The following is a 15395-nucleotide window of genomic DNA, read 5'->3' as shown; positions in this document are numbered from 1 at the left end:
TTTCAGATATGGTTATTTTAAATAATCAGATACTCTTATTTGTCAAAGACCATTAATGTTTTGGACTTATCACTATAACTTTCTGTAAGCTTCTTCCAACTTTATAATATTTTAATCATTTGACTTTCTTGTTTTGTGGTGTTTTTCCCATGCTGGTTGCATGCTGAATAACTCTGGAAAACTTCAGCAAATGTAGTTCAGCCCTTTCTCAAGAATGAGATGAGTTAGAAATATGTTGGTTTGCTGATACTAAGATGAGTCTGGTGATCTCTCTTGTGTGGTTCCTGTGCTCCATACTTTGGACAGGGACTTGAAACTTGGTACGTCGTGACCTTCTCATCAGGAAGAGATCTGCTTCTTGTCATTCCCATGAAAATCCCCCTAATTCACTCAATCTGTTAAAGTCTTTGGAAACGGTTTATGTATGTTTGTATTCGAACAGTAGAGCTAAAAATGCACATACTAAACCAATACTTTTCAGTGTAATTCAGGCAGCTTTTTAGTTCACTCTAAATGCAGGTTTATACAAGCACAGAAACAACATTTAGATTTTGCCTACTCATTATAACTGCTGGAGGTACTTATTTATAATTAAACTGCATGTGCTGACAAATAGGTTGCTTAAAATGGAATTACAATTTGCTTTCTCATCTGAATGTCCTGAATGTTTGGAGAGCTTTTTATTGTAACCTGACACAGTACAGTGAAAGGACTTTTTAATTTTGGCATTGTACACAATTTGGAGACTTTAGGCTGAATAAACAAATTCCTTAAAACTTATGATCTCTAGTTTACAAATCTCAGCTGACCTCTCTATTTGTATAGGCACTGGGGATGTTAGAACATCACCAGTGGCAGATTCTGGGTGGTGCTTTGGAAAAAATGATGGATTCTTTCTCAGAGCAAATGAAAACAATTTTGACCACAAGAGTCAATAAAAAATAAACCATCAACAGTTTGATTTAATTCTCAATGTTTGCACTTTCCCCAAATGTCCAAATATTTAACATATATCTTCTATTTATCTGACAGGAAAAATAAAGTCCTTTTATGTTAGCCTGCTCATTGCATTTCTGCATAGTTATCAGTCCTAAAGCTGCTGTGTTGATGCAGGACTTGCTGACTGCATTGTTCTGTACTGACAGCTGAAAAGCACATTCTCAGGTGTAAAGACTTTCAAGGACTGTAGCTGGCTGCCTCATACCAACCTGACACATCATTAAACGTTTGAGCCAAAGCACGGTGGAGTTCAATGCAAGTCTTTGCAGAGACTTCACTGGGCTTTGTGTGTACTCCTAGTTTCTACGAAAGTTGAAAATAAAAAGGCTATAATAAAGTTAAAATCCTTTTTGTTGCAGAGTGTACTGGAACAAAGAAAGTTTATTTGATATCTGGGAGCTTCATATATGCATAAAATTAACGTGAGTGACCTTTTAAGATAGATTACTTAAAATGCATTAGGTCCTTATGTTGCCATTTGCATTCATGGCTTGATTTCCATTTAGCTTGCTTACTATGGAATAATAAGCTACACCAGTTAAACTGAAGCAAACTAGATTGGCTTACGCACCCAAGGTCTTTGATTCACACACATGCCCCCACCCCCAGTGTTAAATTCAGTTTGAAAGAAAAACAATTAATCAAAAGTACTATTTGACTCCTAGCTGCCGCCTCACTTAAAACTTTTGGAGGATTTGGTGTTGCGGCCATAAAGATCAGTGTTTATAAGAACAATCTTTTCTTGAGGATCGTTTCAAGGAATCATTTTAGAACTCTCCTAAGCATCTTACTCAAATTAGGTTCCTGAACTGGGTTGCATATTAGCTGTGACTGTACATCCTGCCTGTCTGCTATATGCCATGAAAATGCATTTTGGTATGTGGTGTATTCTAGGTGGACTTCAGAAGAGCTTTATCGGTGGTGTTACTCTGCATTGTCATGGTACTTTTTGCTATTTTGTCTGGTTTTGCTGGATGGCTTTTGTTGAGATTTGAGTCCCTAGGCAAACTAGGGAAACAGATACATGGAATGAAGTATGGATGGGAGTTCTTTGTAAACTCTAATCCTCTTTTTTTTTTTTTGTGGACTTTACTGAACTGCCTAAGGAGGGAAGTGGAGGCGGACAGGAAAGCAGCCTGTAGCCTTCAATGGGGAAGGGCAGTAGGTTGCCATGCTCAGATCAGTTCTGCTCACGTCTGTGTGAAGAGATCAGTAATATTAGAGGAAGGCCGGCAGCCTGAAGATCATGTTTCTTAAGTGCTTCAAGGAAAATATTGTGGGAGGAGAACAAGAGGCAGCTAGAAAAGTTTCAGTGCTGGAACATTGAGTTCTGAAATCTTTAGTATTGCACGAATTACAGATAGGTCTACTGTTGTGCCTGATACAAGGGTGAGGAGGTGAGGGGAAGACTTCAGTGCTGAAAGCAGTGCCAAATGTGAATTGTATTGGTGTGATACCAGAAGCAGCCCAGCCCTTGTGGAGTATGGAGAGAAGCACTGGTGGATTTTGCAATGTGATGTTGCTGCACAGATCCCTGCATCTACGTCTGAGTGAGGCCCAAAGAGAAGTCTTAAGCTTCTTGGCACTCGATGTGACTTGAATCATTCTCCATTAGAGAAACGGTCCTTTTTCCTAACTGTCCTGAGAGTTACTGGAGCAATAAAGGAGTGGCAGCCATAGGAAGGAAGCAACATCAATGCTGGAGGTCTCCTTAGGATGAGGCAGATCAGCTACATTTTTCTTTGAGGGGGCACAGGTAGTTATTTACCAATACACACACATGCTTCTCTTCCTATATGAAATAGCATAATCTTATGCTGGTGGTGCCAACGTTGAGCTGAGATTCCCACTTATGTGTTCATGGTTCTTGAATGGGTAGACTGTCTATCTGCAATTGTTTAGGATCTGTCTGATCTGAAACTTCCCAATTGTTTTCCCAAGGGAAACCCCTACAGAAACATCACCGAGCTCACCAGCTTTAATCTTAAGAGCAAGATAAGTTTGTCTGACCTAGCATGAATGTTTAATAATGTGTTACGTGCATATGTATTTATAATAATTAAAAAAATTAAAACAAGACACTGCACTGCACACACTTGTCTCTCTGGGGAGAGGCTGAGAGAACAAACATGTGACAGATGTTTGTCATGTTGCTTAATGCACTACTGGAAAGCACTCAAGATACCACAGTGATGAGTGCAGTATAAGAAACAGATCTAGAAAGAAAATAATGGGCTTTTACAAACTCATTCTTGAGCATCTTTCTTCTGCATCCTCTTTTCCAAATTTAGTGTCGTCATGATGAAGTTTGTTTCGGTAAATGTTTCAACAACTGATGCTGCAGCTGAAGCTTCCACCTTAAGCACCAGAAAACAACCTCAACTCATTCCTCATCCACTTTGTCATTTAATTTTCATTTCTGTGTGTTACCCATACATTTGCTTACCTGAGTAGGCAATTTAAATTACATTGGTAACCTATAATGAAAATAATATTTTCTTTTAACATTACCCTTTCTTTATTTCTTTCTATTTTCTAATCTTGGCTAACATTTTAAAAGGTTGTGGTGTTCACTACAGATAAACAAGAGCTGTAAGTTTGTATAAAATTGTTAAACAACCTCAATGGTATTTGATTGTTGCATGAAACCTGTGAAATATAGATTAGTTCTTAAACTCACTGCATCTCTGAGTCTGATTTTAGAGATGTTGCTCAGATTTTTTATTCCCAGATAGTTATTCTCTGGACAGTTACAGCCTATGTAGTTGGAAAATTTCCTTTGGAATAGCCTGGGTGTCTTAACAATCCTTTTGCAGATCGATCCCACTTGAAAATGGAGCTGGGCTACCTTCAGTGTCTTGGTCATTGTAATAACTGAACTCAGATAACTTAGTCTTTCAATAGGCCACTCAAAAGGAAACTTAATACGGGATTTATTTGTATTTTAAACAGTTATAAAAAATGTAACAAAATTTGTCAAATACATTTGGATTGAGTACTTCAATTTCCGTGTGGTGTTTATAGGTGTTAGATCCAGAATACTACACTGAGAGAATGTGACTGTTTCAAAGTCAAGTCCTTGGGGGATTGCAGAATTCAGATCCATTAAGCATCATGACACAGTCTTTATTTATATGAATCTCACATTCTTTTTTTCCCACAGGCTTGGGCTTGGTCAAACCTTACCATTCCCAAAATGGGTTGGGTGGTATGGTCCTCTATCAAGGTGCAATGATTACTGCTCTATAAAAACCTTAAACTGATATAAAGAGTTGGATTCAATAGAGAAGTCGGGGGAGGAACACTACAATTAAGGACACTGGTGTCCCAGTTAAATTACATGTAAGCCACACTGCTCTTTCAGAAATGTTTACGGAGGTCCTCAACTGTACTATGGTAAATATGGCCATCAGACGGCAGGGATTCATCCTTTTGCAGTATTCCCCAGGGCTATTCTAGAAAGTTCATTTAAGAAGACTTTTATATTAATAACTATCTCCAGGTTGAGATAATGCTGATTTGTATAGGCTACTGTTTGAAATTTGCAGGGTGCTACAGAAATAAGTGAGAAGCATGGAGGGCAGCAGAGCTTGCTCCTGTATTCCTTCAAAACAGAAATCAGCTTGCATTTCATAGTTTTAATTCCACAAGCCTCACTAATAGCTATACCCAGTGATTCTCTCATTTTTCAAAAATGTACCCGCACTCCCTCTTGAAGTGATTTACACAATTACGTCCTTCCATTGCTGACTTTGGCAGCCTGCTCTATATTTGAACCATCAGTTGTGTACAAAAGATTTTGCGCGACCTGCGTTTTAGCTATAGCTTTCTCTCAATCCAGTGTGCGGTTCCCTGTTTTAGAGCTAGTTAGTTTTTTTTACTCCTCTACTGCAATCCATTCTGTTGGGCTCTTATCTGCATCCATAAAACTCTTTCCTAGCCTCTCTCTTCCTGAGCTACAAACCTGGCTCCATTCCCTTTATGCTGTGACTCATTTTTCCCAAACCCCCTGACTCATGCTGCTTGCTCACTTATGCAACAGCTTAATCTCTGTAATTTTCTTAGTATTATTATGGGAAGTGCATTAATTTGTGAGTTGCATTTCACCAGTGCTTCAAACTTTTGTAGAAAAAAAATAATGCTCATCCACATCTACCCTTCGTGTTATTTAAGCCCCTTAAACCTTTTCCCCTCTAGCTCATACCTGCCTGTTCGTGCTCAAAGTTGGAGAACTGTATTCTTAAATAACTGGTGTGTCTTACTCCTGGGATTGACGTGCTCAGCTTCTTGCTGCTCACTGGCTCTCAATATACTACAAGTTACTACAGCATCTTCATGCTCTCCTTGCTTGTGTATATATTCATATGTTCAAACAAGTCACAAAATGTTTGTAGGTTGCTTTCGCTATTCTGGTCTGTAGCAATCTTGTAAGCAGAATATTCCACCAGATCAAAAAGATGGCTCTTAATTTGAATCCCATAAGGTCATTTTCTTATTTCTGCCCCCACTGAGCAGTGCCAATGGACCAGCTTCTGAATGGTTCATGCAAATCTAAACCCAGAATGATTCTCCTGACGCCAGTGTTGTACTTGTCATTGACTCCAGTGAAGCTGTTCTTCATTTGTTTTGAATGTAAATGATAAATATTTTAGTTAATATGTTTAAATTTTTTGTGTTCTCAGTGTGAGACCAGAAAATGACTTGGTCTATTTTTCTAATAGATTCATCTGAACTAAAAACACTGCCTCCCACGTAAGCAATGGCACCAGTGAGTCCGATATCAGACGTACAATGATCTGCACAGTACTGCAGGTATTGTGGACAATTTACTTGATTTCAGGATTCTGTAAAACCTTTCACTTTCTGTACACTTTGTTAGCTTTCCTGTCTGTAAGACATTTTATATTAGTACTTTTCAGAAATAACTAGCTGAAGGTAAAATACTTGAAGAAATTGCACCACTATAGTTCTTCCATGAGTATGGCTTACTTTATTTTACCAAATTAAGTATTCTGTCCTGTATTTATGTTTCTTAGATTCTTCTTGCAACTGAGGCCAAGCTCACTGCTATGTTGTTTCCTGGATCCTCCCTGATCCTTTCTTACACATAGGAACAACATTAGCAACCTCCAAATTCCCTGGTTCCCTCCCCAGCCTTAGCAAGCTATCAACAATTTCTGTCAAAGGCTTTTCTATTTCCCTTGCTACTTCCTTCAACATTTGGGATGTTATTCATCTGGGCTGGATGCCCAGACAACTTTTAACTCATTGGTGTTGGGAGGCTGCGCTTTGCAGTGGTAAATACCAGCACAAAACGTGTTACATAACATCAGGTCAGTAGGTACCAAAAGACCAAATATTTGGAGGAATTTCTCACTTGTGGAGTGGCAAAACCTGTTAATATAAAGACCTGCACTCTAACAGTGCAGTCACTATCCAGTAGTGTCATGAGGTAGCGTCTATAATTCTGTGCCACTCTGTAGCAGCCCATAAACTCGCTCTTTATTGCTGTTTTTTCTCTTTCCCTTTTAAATTTTCCTTTGGCCCTTTCATGTTAAGTATATTGCACTGATTGCCCTGGTAACAAGTTTTCACAGTTGAGTGATGGTAACCTGCACAAATACTTGTTTGCACAGGAAAAATATATGTATGAGCCAAGACCTACATTTAAGCAAATATGTGAAGTAGAATGTTTAAATTAATGAGATTTTCATGAAAAACGGCATGACTTCTTTTGGTGTGCTGAAACATTTCCCCTCTCAAATTTGGGAGTACAGCAAAGCAAGTTCCTTGTAGTACATTTGTCTCTTAGTACACACAGACATCATGGCACAACAAAATAAAGTAATGCAAAGTATTAATGTGGAAAACGTACCAAAAATGAATGCAGTGCAACTTATAGTTCTTTGCGTGATTTCTGTATTTAGACTGCAAAAGTGTGAGCAACTACCATGAATCTGGGAAAGTTACCCAACCACAGAGACTTTATGAAGATGAAGGAAAAGCATGCTTCTATTTACTCAACAGAGTTAACAAGGGATCAAGCTGTAATAATTAAGTCTGGACTGCAGTACTTTGTCACAATTATGTATCGTCTTTGGTATGTCCAAACTGAATTGACTTATCACATAGAATGGCTAAATAAAGGAGTGAGCCATAGCTTTCAGCACTAGAACATCTCCCACATGTTTGTTTGGGAGTGGCAGGCAGCTGAAAAGGAAAAAAAATGAATGAAGCTTTGAATTGATGCATTACTTCCTTTCTCCTCCACTTTGCCTCTGTCTGGGATGCTACCTTCCTTCTCTAGTGTATGCCATGCAGCCTGTAAAGTACACTGCAAAAGGGAAATGGCTTTTAATTGTGAGATCTTTTTTTTTTACATACTTTTTCTATCTTGTACGTCTTAATGTAAGACAATACTTAAAATCCATTACGTGCAGGATGGCATTTCAGCGGTGGCAAGGGTGCTTAACCTGAATCTGTGGCCTATTCTGTTCCTACGCATTCTGCACAGTAGCTGTCTGTGCTGGAAATGGTATGGCAAGTTAAAAGGCCTAATGCTGTATTACAACTTCTTCTGTGTTGTGCTCTGTACTTTTCCAGGCTCCCACTAGTACAAGCCATGGTTAAACGCAGCTTGAAGGAATGTGTTCTGATTAAAAGATATACTTCGTTATTGAATCACAACCATAGTGAATTAAATAGATGTCACACAAAAAACGCTGTTCAAGAAATAAAGTAATTAAAGTTACTATTACAAACAAAAGTGATATGGCTAATGACAGCAGTGTTAGTCTGATACCAGGCCACAAAAATGATTCCCAAAAGACATTTAACAACAGTATTTTCTATCCAATGTTACTGCAACATGTATCCTTAAAACAAGAACATCAATATTAATACATACCTTTGTGTTTAAAGTTTCTCAAAGGGAAAAGTACTTTTTCCCCAATAGAAGACCACAATGTTAACTATTAGTCTTCCTGCTCATCAAAAAGAAAAATGTTCCATGTTTTTGACTGATCTATATAAATTTAAAATTTGTATTTTGGGCTTTAAATCTGCTGGGGCCATAAATGGAGCCATACTTGCTTTCAAGGTACATTGCCCTGAATTATTGGATTGCATCTTGCAAGTCTCAGAGTGCTTCAAAATGGGAGTTGTCATAATGGTAAACTTCTTGATTTACATTGCAATAGTTTATTTTTACCTTCAGTACAGTATTTCCTGCTGTTCCTTTCTTGTGACTTTATGCTAGAGGTCTAACAACTTGTGCTTTTTGGTTCATGCCTGCCTAAGTGAGGATCACCCACCCATGATGACCAATACACTTGGACTATACTCAAAAACAACAAGGGTGGATTAAACTATTCCATTATTGCAGATGAAAGAGTTCTCCCCGACATCTGGCATATCATCTTCAAAACTGATATGGAACATTTCCATAAATTCAGCTTAACATTGTTTTTGTGAGTGTTCCAAAGTATTTTTAACATGAAGAAATAGCATGCAAACTAATTTCCTATTTGAAAGTACATGTCTTGTTCTTATTTCGAATTCACCCAGTTATTTAAAAAAAAAGGCAAGAAAAAGATGTTCACTTAACTTGAAGCATACTGTTTTGTTTATTTAAGTTAATGGAAAAGCTAGTCAGTGTTTGATGTAAAGCTTGCCCCCTTGCTTGAAAGAAAACCAAACAACTGGTTATGAATTATGAATATCTCCTAATAGTTTCCAGAATTATCTGAAGGATGTATTTTTTTTTCTTAATTACGTACACTTAAAAGTTCCAAGTTCCCTATTCATTTCCATTTTGTTTATTTCTCTCCTTGGAAACCTCACAAGCATTTTCCTTTAGTTAGGCTTGACTGAACAAAATATTACTGCTACAACCTGTAATATTAGGGGAATAAAGGCCTGAAAGCTCATTGTGGTTTTTAATTAGGAAGTTGAAGAATCACTCATTAAATCTGTGCAAGCCTTTTCACAGCACTTAACACTGGCAGCTGCTGGCTCCCTGCAAAGGAAAACACAAACTTCTACCCAAAAAGTGTGCTTCAGAGCACACTTTGATAAAAATCAAATTTTATTCTGAGACAACACTGAAAACAGTTCCTGCAAAAAATGTTTGCTTTTCTTGTATGTTGACATGTCTTCAACTGTGTTAGTTCTAATCAGACTGCTCCTCTTCTGAGGAATCACAGTGTCTCCATATGGTGAGGGAGGCATCACCATGTGGGAGTTGCTGGCAAAGGTTCTGCAATGGAAGGGGTGCAGTTGGGTGAAACCCTCGTCTGTCTGTGTGGCACTACCGTAGTCTGCATGTCCTTCTGACAGTAACGGCAGCTAGTTCTGAATGGAATAAAATCCAATTAACACAGCAAGCAAACCGAAGCCCTAAGCATAAACTACACGACATCCAACCCAACCCTGAAATACAATAGCCTGATTTATTTTTTTGGTAGTGAATGTATAGCTCATCAGTGCACACTTTGCTGACTTAAGATACAGGACTTAAGATACAAGACAAGGGGCTTAAAATATTTTGATGTAAGGTACCAATTTTATCAGGAAAATCTCATTCTCCTTCAGCTTTTGCAGGCTGAACGAGGTGGTTTAGGAATTATAACTGTAGTTCCCAAGCTGAGAACATTTAAGTTCAAGTTAAGTTCAATAGCAACTATCAGAAGGAGAAGGCTTATCTAAATGATGATATTGTTTTTAGCACTAATCATCCTATCTGTTGGCAGTACCAACATGCTGCAATCTCCACAGCTCCCCACGTAAATAAGCAGATTCCTGATGCTGTTCCAACTTCAAAAGTGCCTTTGAAGGCATTATTTAGTTATGAAATCTTCCTACGTGGTTATGTGATACTGTTAGCATGTTGCTATATGTACCCACAGATGCCTTGTTTTGAAGAAATGTACCCAAAACTTACTTTCAAAGTATAATTGGCAGGCCCTGGTCTGTTTTTTTTATCTTCTCATGAAATAAAAAAATAAGTAGTTAAAAGAAATTCACTTTCATGCCTTCTACAACTTTTGAATGATAGAACAATAAAAGCAAACTATGGAAATAGTACCTAAAAAAGACACATCAGTTGACTTGGTCCAAAATATACTCTAGGGATGGGAGGGGATTGGAGGGAGCTAGGATAGAAAAACATAATGTTCAGGTTGCACAGTTCAAGTAAAGTGAAGTGGAATGGATGTGCAAAAGTTAAGATTCCAGTGGCAATGTCAATTTGACTATGCTACAAACAAGCAGTGTTATTTGGTACTGATCTAACAAAACCATCAGGAACAATATCTTGTAAATTTTTGCTTGTCTGTCTTGCCTTAAAAATTCATATTAGCTGGCTCTGCATTTGAACTTAAGTGGAAAATCCAATTTTCCATGTAATTCTTAACATGAAGAGGGCTTAAAATGAAGTTTTAAAAATCCTTTGTTTGAAAGAGAATAGATACAAGAGGTAAAGCCAGGCAGGCTCAAAAGAGTCAGAGGCACCAGGCAAAGAAATCTATTCTTTGAAAGTAAAAGGAAAAAAAAGGCAGTATGAATATTTACGAAGGAAGAAAAATGAACATCAAAGTTAAAAAGATATATTATGATAGAGGAGACTAAGTGGATGCTAAAGAAAAGAATGGGGGAAAAAGCAAGGTACAGACATAAGAGCCCTACTAATATACCTGCTTTTCACTTGCAGAAATAGTGTTTATTAAACACTTTATTAGAGTTTAAGACTAGCAGTGTGATCTCGTTAGATCACCCAGCTGTTCTTGATGCTTGCTTTTTGACCAGGGAGCTGGTAAGTACATGACAATGTCTCTCTTTTGATGCTGTTTTTCCAGTTCAAAGTATAATTGGAGCTGTTAGAAGAATGCCTAACTAGCAAGTGCTGAGGTGGTACAGTGCACCCTGTGTAGCACAGGAGAACACGTCCTGCTGTGGCTGCGTGTGCTTGGGACGTGGCAAGAGCAAGATGAGCTCATGGGAGGTTATGGTGGGCTGTAGGCAAAGAGGGGATGGACAAGTAGGGTAACTGAAAAAAGTTGAGGGTGTGCAGTCGCTGGAAATTGTAAGTTGGAGTGGTGCTTGGGAAGTATTTGTTGTTCTTTCAAAAACCTGACAAAAAGAAATCTTAAAACTGAAAATTATTATTATTTTTGGCCACAAAGTAAGATTTTTCTGGGGTTTAGCCACATTTTTTTCTGTGTTCGGGAACAAAAAGAAAAAAGACACCAAAAAATACTTTGTTCTTTCAATGAGCCAGTAATAAATAAAAACTAACATTTTAAAAACCAGAAGTTTCCTTGGGAGGAGAGAGCTGGTTTTGCTTCCAAAATTACTTTGCCTTAAAATTGTGATCGACTCTGCTCTCAGGCTAAGGATCTGACTTCCCAGATGGCTTTAGGCAATCAAGTAGAAGTAGCAATTGGGACAGCTTTTCTCTTTCTTTTTTTTTTTTTTTTTTTCCTCTGGTCTTTGGCTGGGAAGTTACATGGGTTTGCCTCAGAATAGATGCTGTGCTACCATAATCCTGGCACTTTCCACTGAAAATGAGGTTTCGGCAGTGTTTCCTAGAGTAAGTAGAGTACTCCTGAAGTCTGCTTGCAGGGCTGTTGGGATGGTGAAGTGCAGCAACCTGCTTTTGTTTGCCTGAGCATGTGATTTTTTTTTTTTATACCTTGTGATCTTCACAGACTTCTGGCAAAGCTTAAAAGGTTAGTTTGAGAAGGGAGTGGCTATCATTTGTTTAGAAAATAAATAGAAAAAAGTAGGCCAAATACCAGTAAAGTTCCAGTTTTAAAATATTAAACTAACACACAACTTGCTGACCTGAAAAGGTCACATGAAGTGGGAGAAAGGATGTATTTAGACTGATTGCCAGGCAGGACGTGGGATCTCTCACTGACTTGGCAGTAGATACTTCAGCTCTATTTGCTATTAGTGCTGTTTCTAATGCTCCTTATTTGCTAAGTTCTTAAGTTTGACAAGATCCATGCTTTATTTTTCAGTATTTACATGGTATTAAGCAAGTGTGTAAATCCATTCAGAGAGCAATCCAAGGCCTACACTACCCCCTTTTTTCTGCTTCGTCTTTGGTTAGTAGACAGGATGCTCAGAAACCTGGGAAAATGGAAGTTTTGAGGGGTTTTCCTTTGGGGTGTGCTATCTGATAATAAGGTTGTTTGTAACATGTTTAAACTTGCTAAATATGGTGGAATAGGGCCCTTTGCTTCCAAATTTGTCAGAAGAGGGAAGAAAGAAAGGACTACTTAAACTGAGTAGAACTGTTACAATTTCTTCAGAAGATATAATAAGATTTAATGAAAATGTAAGCATCCCTTCTATATTTGACTTTGGGGTACTTGGCTAGCATAAAGTAGAAAATCTAACTCAGCAGATAAATAATTGCTGCCACATCATCTAAGCACATCATTATCACTGCTGGATGAGATGAAAGGTATTTTCAAATGAGAGTCTGCCAGGAGAACACAGTCAGCTCAAGCTTGATCCAGCTCCAGCTGTAATCAATAGGAGCCTTCAACTAAACTAGATCTTAAAGAACAAACTAACTTCTTCTTGAAACGTATTACACTTTGGATTTTGCAAAATTTAAAGCTGGAGCTCATCAGAAGTGAGGCGCAGGGGGAGTCAGTGCCTAACAAAGCCCCTTCTTTTACTCCACGCATTGTTTGATGGCCTTCAAAATTACACTTTCCACTCTATGACAACTCAAGCCACCACTTTTCTGTCTCCTCCTTAAATCTCCCACTTTTACTTTCCTCTTGTTTTACTTTCCCTATTCCTCTGGGTTCTGCCCTTCTAATTTTTCAAGGCAGAGAATGCGCCTTTGTTTGTGAAGAGCGAGGCGAGTTTATGGCACCCTATTCATTATATTTATGAATCATATCTAACTGAATTTTTCCCATAGCCCAAAGGTGGCTGTTTGCCCAAAGGCACTGCTCTCAGTGCCTGTATTTTCTATTTATAAGGTGTATTTTAGTTTACATCAGAAGCTGAGGGAAAGACTTCTGCTTGATATCACTTCTGCCAAATGAAACCCACAGAGAAGCTGTGGCCAAAGGAACTCTGTACAAAAGTTGTCTGGGCTCTGTAATTTTGTTCACATGGGTGCATGGTAGTATGTGTTAGTTGCCAATAAAAACAATCTAAAATAGATACAGCCCTGTGCAAGTCTCGAGACGATCTTAAAATGTACAGAAGACAGGTAAATGAGCACTGGGAGAGAAACGCACTTTGTCAAAACAGAGTTTGGTGAGAATATCTGCTTTTGCAAGATGGTCATCAAAGGACAGAAAGTTCCTCTGACAATCCCTTCTATGCCATGCAAGTTGATGACATTCCTGAAAGAGTAGTTTATAACTGAATTAAAGAAAATTGTTATTTTTGAAACTATCTGTGGTTGTGACAAAGTGTGGGTGCTCCCCAGAAAATGTTGATGTAAAGTAGGCAGTATAGCCAAGGACGCTGAGAAATTAACCATTTCAGTCCTCAAGGGCTACACTAGTATTAGCAATTGCTTCATGTCAGGCAAGTCTTTTTGGCTCTGGGTGACTGAAAAAAGCTCTGAAAAGCACCAGCAGCACAGAGCCGAGTATGCATGTAAGAGATCTACTGTGGGACAACTGTCAGTACAGATGCCCATCCAAACCAGGCTTTTGGCCTCTAGGGACCTGCAGCAATAAATAGGAATCGGCTTTGTAGCTAACAGAGAGAAGGGAAGGAACAAGCTTTGAGGAATTCACTGAACAGGTTTAATACTTTGTGGCATGACATGTTTCTCTCGCTCCTGGCTCCAGGACTAAAGATGAATGGGAAGCTTTAGCTATCCTTCCTGAAAAGGTAGCATTGAGGCCCTTCCCTATCTTAATCTTTTTTTCAGGAAGTATTTTACTTGCTTTTCAGTGTATTCCACTCCCACTCTAAAAGGCACGAGGTTTCGATTTTCTTGCAAATTGAGTGTATGAGCTAACTGCGAAGGATATGTAGCCTGTCTGCATCTCGGCATTTCTGAGGGATGCCCAGAACGTTATCAGTACATTGCTCAGCATAACTGTTTCATTGCCTGGTTGTCTCTAGCTCTAAGATGACAGTCATAAAGGTTTGATTAAAATCTAATCTAGCCTTTACATGACCATTGCGGAGGTTAACTAAGGAGCACAAGCCTCCAGGGGAACATAAGGGCCTCATGTGCTGTTGAATACAGGCCAATATTGGTTGGTCAAAATAAATTTTGCTCATAACTTCTTGTAGGATGGGAGAAGAGATTTCTCAATTTAGACTTCCATCAAAGCTATTGGAAAAAGCTGTCAGTCACACTCAAGGTTTTAATAGATGCCTTGCTGCCTCAAATGCCTTCCAGATGGATTTAATTCCAGTATGACTGATCATCCAGTCAGCTTTGCAGCTGTGTACTTCAGGGGAAAAGTCCATGCCATGCTCATTCATCTGCTGGGTGGCAAAAATAAAAAAAAAAAAGACTAGTGGCTCTTTCTTCATGGAAGTGCTTTCTTCCAATAACTGATGAGGCAAGAGATGAACTGACAGAAGATTAATCTAGGAGAGACTAATTATATCAAAGTAATTTAATGCCAAGAGCAAAGAATAGAATTAAAAGGTAAAGCAAGGAGATAGGTACCTAAGTCTTAGTGAGATGGTCTATTTATAGTGGAGGAAAAGTAAATACCTACAAGTACATTAATTTCTTACCAAAAGGGTAAGGGGGAGAATTGCTTAAAATTCTGAAGCTAAAGTGTTTTAAAAAAGTTTTTTGATAATTTTACCAATCCTATTTATGCTACTACGATTTTTGTTAGCTTGAATAACCCAAGCCACTGTTTGCAACATTAAGCCTTCTCCCAGGCTAATCAGCTTCAAATTTATTGTGTAAGCTTAAGAGATCTAACATGGTAACCTGTATTTCTCCGTGCCGTTAGCTTACAGAAGCCCTCGTCATGGATAAGGATTCCACTGTTCTGCTGATATGCAAACTCTGAACTGAAAGACAGGGTCACTTTCAAGCAATCTACAGTCTGAGAGAGGAGAGAGTGGAGGATTTCCAAGGGTAGCAGGAACCAGCCTGGTAGGTAATGGTATTTGTGGCCTGTAAAAGATTGTTAAAAGCTTTTGCAAAATACCAGATTTCCAGACAGGGACTACTGAAGAGGAGGGGAAGTTTTTTAACAGGCTGTAAATATGTAAGCTTGAGTAGCTTGAAAACTTTTGTACATAGCACCTAACTCCATTGATTTAGAGGCTGGTTTTCAGTAATCAGATGCTACCAATAAATATGCAAAACACTGGTGGAAGACCAATGACAAGAGTGGTTTCTAGCTATTAGTTGAACATCCTCTGTAGCTAGATCT

General features: G+C 38.5%; 1 protein-coding gene across 1 annotated transcript in view; it reads right to left on the bottom strand.

Moving 5' to 3' along the window:
* The window catches only part of EFEMP1 (EGF containing fibulin extracellular matrix protein 1), a gene marked incomplete at its 5' end in the record, with an annotated part of 47477 nt that overhangs the window by 12544 nt on the left and 19538 nt on the right, over positions 1–15395 (bottom strand). The window lies entirely within an intron of this gene.

The sequence above is a fragment of the Phaethon aethereus genome, assembly GCF_964289735.1.
Source record: "Phaethon aethereus genome assembly, chromosome: 3".
NCBI lineage: Eukaryota > Metazoa > Chordata > Aves > Phaethontiformes > Phaethontidae > Phaethon > Phaethon aethereus.
The sequence above is the reverse complement of the archived record's forward strand: the minus strand, read 5'-3'. Positions and strand labels throughout refer to the sequence as shown.